We start from the raw sequence: 6474 nt of genomic DNA on the forward strand, positions 1-6474 counted from the left end.
GGAACAGCTGCTCGGTTTTCTTTCGTGACCTGAATGGTTTGAAACCTGCTGGCTGCTATTCTGTAGAATTGTCCTCTGCCTGGGGGTGCGGTTTTCCCACGATGTAGGGAGGTCTTCATGACTTCTCGGTGGCAGGGGTGTGGCGTCCCTGTGTCTTGGTGCAGGTGAATTTGTGACCTTCACCACTGGGTGCAGCAGCATCCTCAGGCGTCTCCACTGGGAAGTTAGCTTTTTCCCTTTATTACTTTTGAGACAGAGTCTCGCTCTGTCGCCCAGGCTGGAGCACAGTGGTGCAATCTCGGCTCACTGTAAACTCCGCCTCCCGGGTTCACGCCATTCTCCCGCCTCAGCCTCCTGAGTAGCTGGGATTACAGGTGCACGCCACCACACTCGTCTAATTTTTGTATTTTTAGTAGAGACGGGGTTTCACCATGTTGGCCAGGCTGGTCTCGAACTCCTGACCTCAGGTGACCTGCCTGCCTCGGCCTCCCAAAGTGCTGGGATTACAGGCGTGAGCCATGGCGCCTGGCCTCATTTTCCCTTTTTAATTCACGTTCCTCTTGGGAAGATCCTTGAAGGTCGTGCAAACCTCAACCCACTTTGCCCTGGGCGTCGATGAAATCACTGGTTCTATTTGGGATTCTAAGGAGGACCCCTCCCCCACTCTCCATTATTTATATCTGGACCTGTTTGTTTCTTGGCGTGGGCTGCAGTGGTTGCTGTTGCTGACTTTGTGACTCGGAGTGTCGTACTGACGGCATTTAGGTCAGCCTCCCCCACCCTGGCACGGGCTGACCCCCAGCACTGCAGGAGGCTCTCGGCTCATCTTGGTCCCTCCCTGCCCCAGCCCTGGAATCAGCCCTTTCTCTAGGAAGCTCCGCTTCCTTTGAGTCGGGGAATGGTATTTAGAAAACCAGAATCTGGGCCGGGCGCAGTGGCTCAAGCCTGTAATCCCAGCACTTTGGGAGGCCGAGACGGGCGGATCACGAGGTCAGGAGATCGAGACCATCCTGCCTAACACGGTGAAACCCCGTCTCTATTAAGAAATACAAAAAAAAAAAAAACTAGCCGGGCGAGGTGGCGGGCGCCTGTAGTCCCAGCTACTCGGGAGGCTGAGGCCGGAGAATGGCGTGAACCCGGGAGGCGGAGCTTGCAGTGAGCTGAGATCCGGCCACTGCACTCCAGCCTGGGTGACAGAGCGAGACTCCGTCTCAAAAAAAAAAAAAAAGAAAACCAGAATCTGGAGGCTGGGCGTGCTGGCTCACGCCTGTAATCCCAGCAGTCCAGGAGGTAAGGCAGGAGGGTCCCTTGAGCTCAGGAGTTGGAGACCAGCTTAGGCAACATAGTGAGACCCCCATCTCTACAAAAAATAAGATAAGCCAGGCATGATGGCATGCACCTGTGGTCCCAGTTATGTGGGAGGCTAGGAGGTTGAGGCTACAGTGAGTGAGAATCACACCACTGCACTCCAGCCTGGGTGACAGAGCGAGACCCTGTCTCAAAAAAACCAACCAGAAAACCAAGACCTGGGTACAAAGTGTGGGCTTCAGTGCTGCGTGCCGCTAGCCAAGAGGCGTCTGCAGCCACCACGGTGCATGGTGGTACAGCCCTCTGCATGCACTAGAGCCACAGGTCCACACCGTTCCGTAGAATTCGGTCCAGTCTCCCCCTCATTTGTAGCTTCTCTGAAAATTTGGCTCTGGCACACTACCTTTCTGCTCATTTGTGCACCAATTAGTTTCAGAATTGCCAGCCACACTCCTGTGAAGGCCCCTAGCTAGAGAATGGCTCTGGGCTGGTGCGGCGGCTCACGCCTGTCATCCCAACACTTCTGGAGGCCGAGGCGGGCAGATCACCTGAGGTCAGGAGTTCGAGACCAGCCTGGCCAACATGGAGAAACCCTGTCTCTACTAAATATACAAAAAGCTGGCCGGCGTGGTGGTGCACACCTGTAATCGCAGCTACTCGGGAGGCTGAGGCAGGAGAATCGCTTGAACCTGGGAAGCAGAGGTTGGGGTGAGCCAAGATAGCGCCACTCCAGCCTGGGCAACAAGAGCGAAAATGTGTCAAAAAAAACAAAAAGCAAAAAAAAAAAAAAACAGCTCTAAGCACTCCCCACATCCTTTCACAGTGGCTATTACGTGGTAGGTCCACGGTTTTGAATTCCAGTAGTAATTAAGGTGCCACCATCCTGATAGGTTTTCATTAGTACTTTTTGGGTGTGAAGCGTCACTGTGGATGTGGATGTGGACTGGGAGGGGTTGCGTCCCTCCCCTCAGCTCCAGCCACGGAGCCAGCCCCGTCGCTCCCAGGCACGCCTCCCACGTCCTCACAGTCCACGGAGTTCAAGGGGCTTCCCAGAGAGAGAGGGCCCAGAGGGGTGGAGCTTGGGGTCTGCCTGCACCCCAGGATGGGGGTCTGCACCGCGGGGAGGCTCCAGCTCCGCCTCCTGCCTCCGTGTCACCTCTTGCCGGAATTCCCAGCCCTCCAGGGTTGGGCGTGCTCCTTCCCAACCTCCTCTGGACAGGTCTGTGACCGGCACGCGGGAAGGACTCTGGGAAGCAGGTACGTTCCTGGGATGGCAATTAAGGTGCTGTCTTTCTGGACACTGGTGTGGATTTAATGTTGTTAGGATTATTTTCAGACTAGGATTAAAGCTCTTCTCATGAGAAAATACTTGTGGGCGGCAAGCCATGCAGGTGCCAAGGCGAGAGACCGAGGGCACGAGCTGTTCCAGTATCATAAAGAAAATACATAAGAATAGTTATACTAGAAATGGATTATAGCTATGATGATGTTATTAATAATCAGTTTGTAGCATTACTCTTTATTCTAATATCATAATCCTTGCTCTTACTCCCCGGGGGGCTTAGAGAAGACTTCTCCACACCTCTTGTGGAGGGCCGGACATCAGTCAGGCCCGCCCACAGCCCTCCGGAGGCCTGACCGTCTCCCTGCGATGCTGTACTTCAGCGGTCACGCTCCTGTTTCACTTTCATGTTCCACCCTGTACACCTGGCTCCACCTTCCAGATAGCAGCAGCAGAATTAGTGAAAGTACTAAAAGTCTTTGAAATGCATAGAAGAAATAATGGCGTAAGCTGTCCTCTCTCTCTGCCTTGGCTGCTGAACAGGGGACGGCCCCCATCCAGTGGACACGTGACTCGCGTGACCTTACCTGTCATCGGAGATGGCTCTCACTCCTTACCCTGCCCCTTTTGCCTTGTATCCAATATCAGCGCAGCCAGGCATTCGGGACCACTACCGGTCTCCACGTCTAGGTGTTAGTGGTCCCCCGGGCCCAGCTGTCTTTTCTTCTTTGTTTTGTGTCTTTATTTCTATGATCTCTCATCTCCACACATGAGGAGAAAAACCCACAGACCCTGTAGGGCTGGACCCTATAAATACTGTTAATAAAATTAGTCCTAATACCCCTGCAGCCCAGCAGGGACCCCCGGAGTCTCCAGTCCCAGAAGGAAAATGCCAGGCTGGGAGGGGAACCGACAGGACGATTATTGATAAGGGGATCCTGGAAGATCAGCACAGTCCCTTCTGGAGGCTTCAGAGCCACCTGCGGGGGCTGCTTCTCCATGGAAGGGCACAGACGCCGGAGCCCCTGGTCCCCGACTCAGGGCCCCCAGCCAAGGCCCGGCCAGTGGGGAGTGAAGCCTCTCACCCGCCCGCACCCCCGATGCCGTGGTCGCCCCCCCTCCACCCCGGACACTGTGGTCACCCGCCCGCACTCCCATGTGGTCACCCCGCCTGCACCCCCACGCTGTGGTTGCCCTGCCTGCACCCCCGATGCTGTGATCACCTCCACCCAACCTTCTCCCTACGAAGTCAGATCTGGAAGTGACCTGGGCCCAGTGGCTTCACACTTCCTCACTAACGGAAGCTGAGGGAGATGGGGGCTGTGCGGGCGGTCCCCTCACCCCCAGGGCCCTCCAGGGTGGGGCAGCAGCAGCGTGGGGGATCCTATCCTGCCCTGTGTGCATTTCAAGACAAACCCTTAGAGGCCCATATGGGAAGGCACTGAGCCCTAGGCTCCACCTAGGAGGACCTGGTGCTGGGCAGCTCACACCTGGACCACATCTGTCCTTGTGGTCAGCCTGGTTCTGCTGCCCACAGTGGAAGGGAGCCCTGGGGCCACCCTGATTCAGACCCTGCCTCCCCATTTGCCAGAAGAGGCTGGGCCGGGCACAGTGGCTCGCGCCTGTAATCCCAGCACTGTGGGAGGCTGAGGCAGGCGGATCACCTGAAGTCAGGTGTTGGAAACCAGCCTGAGCAACATGGTGAAACCCTGTCTCTACTAAAATTAACTGGGTGTAGTAGGGCACATCTGTAGTCCCAGCTACTCAGGAGCCCGAGGCAGGAGAATTACTTGAACTTGGGAGGCAGATGTTGTAGTGAGCCAAGATCACACCACTGCACTCCAGCCTGGGCGACAGAGCAAGATTCCATCTCAAAAAAAAAAGGCTGGATAAAGGGAATGGTTCTGCCAGTACAGATTCCTAGGCCCTTAGCCATGTTTACAGAATCAGAATGAGCAGGGGTGGGGTGTGTGTGCAGGGGTGTGTGCAGGGCTGGTGTGCATGTGTGCAGGGTGTGTGTGCTGCAGAGATGTGTGTGCGGGGGTGTGTGTGTGCAGGGGTATGTGCAGGGCTGGGGTGTGTGCAGGTAAGGAGTGTAAAACTTATTATTGATACAGAACTGAGGTATGTGTGTCTTAGAGGTGTGTGTGTAGAGGGGTGTGTGTGGATGGGTGGGGGTGTGTGCAGGGCTGTGTGCGTGTGTGCAGGGGTGTGTATGCACAGGACTGGTGTGCATGTGTGCAGGGGTGGGGTGCGTGTGTGCAGGGGTGGTGTGTGCAGGGGTGGGGAATGTGTGTGGGGGTGTGTGCAGGGGTGGTGTGCATGTGTGCAGGGGTGTGTATGCGCAGGGCTGATGTGCATGTGGGCAGGGGTAGGGTGCATGTGTGCAGAGGTGTGTGTGCAGAGGTGTGTGCAGGGGTGGGTTGTGTGTGCAGGGGTGGGGTGTGTGCAGGGGTGTGTGCAGGGCTGGGTGTGTGCAGGGGTGTGTGCTGCCAGAGGGTGGGAATGCAGCGTGTGCAGAGTGTGTCTGGGAGTGCTGGGGAGTGTGCAGGGGTGGAGTGTGTGTGCAGGGCTGGTGTATGTGCAGGGGTAGGGTGTGTGCAAGGCTTGTGTGTGCAGGGCTGGTGTGTGTGCATGTGCAGGGGTGGGGTGTGTGTGTGCAGGAGTGTGTGCAGAGGTATGTGTGTTTGTGGAGGGCTGGTATGCGTGTGTGCAGGGGTGTGTGTGTACAGGGGTGGGGTGTGTGTGTGTGTGCAGGGGTGTGTGTGTGCAGGGGTGGGGGTGTGTGTGTGTGCAGGGGTGTGTGTGCAGGGCCTGTGTGCGTGTGTGCAGGGGTGTGTATAGGGGTGGGGTGTGTGTGTGCAGGGGTGTGTGTGCAGGGCTGGGTGTGGTGTGCAGGAATTATTAATGAAATACAGGGGTGAGTGTGATGATGCAGGGATTAATATTAGAACTGTAGGTATGCTGATGTGTGCAGAAGGTGTGCATGTGTACAGAGTGGAAGTGTGTGTGTGCAGGTATTTTAGAGGTATGTAATGTGTGCAGGGTGGGGTGTGTGTGTGCAGAATTAATGTACAGAAGGTATGTGTGTGTGTGCAGGGCTGGTGTCGTGTGTGCAGGGGTGTGTGTACAGGGGTGGGGTGTGTGTGTACAGGGGTGGGGTGTGTGTGTGCAGAGGTGTGTGCGTGTGCAGGGGTGGGGTGTGTGCAGGTGTGTGTGCGTGTGCAGGGGTGGGGTGTGTGTGTGTGCAGAGAGGTGTGTGTGTGCAGGGCTGGTGTGCATGTGTGCAGGGGTGTGTGTGTATAGGGCTGGTGTGCATGTGTGCAGTGGTGCGTGTGTACAGGGGTGGGGTGTGTGTGTACAGGGGTGGGGTGTGTGTGTGCAGGGGTGTGTATAGGGGTGGGGTGTGTACAGGGGTGGGGTGTGTGTGTGCAGGGGTGCGTGTGTATAGGGGTGGGGTGTGTGCAGGGGTGGGGTGTGTGTGTGCAAGGGGGTGGGGTGTGTGTGTGCAGGGGTTTGTGGATGGGTGGGGGTGTGCAGGGGTGTGTGTGCAGGGCTGGTGTGCGTGTGTGCAGGGTGTGTGTGTGCAGGGGTGGGGTGTGTGTGTGCAGGGTGGGAGTGGTGTGTGTGCAGAGGGGTGGGGTGTGTGTGTGCAGGGGTGTGTGTGTACAGGGTGTGTGGATGGGGTGGGGGTGCAGGGGGTGTGTGCAGAACAGGTGTGCGTGTGTGCACTGGGGGTGTGTGTGTGTGTGTGAGGGGTGGGATTATTAATGTACAAGAAATTAGAGGTGTGTGTGTGCAGGGGTGGGGGTGTGTGTACAGGGGTGGGAGGTGTGTGTGGCTGGGGGTGGTGTGTGTGCAGGGCTGGTGTGCGTGTGTGTGCA

Source organism: Papio anubis, chromosome 18 (genome assembly GCF_008728515.1).
Source record: "Papio anubis isolate 15944 chromosome 18, Panubis1.0, whole genome shotgun sequence".
NCBI classification, from domain to species: domain Eukaryota; kingdom Metazoa; phylum Chordata; class Mammalia; order Primates; family Cercopithecidae; genus Papio; species Papio anubis.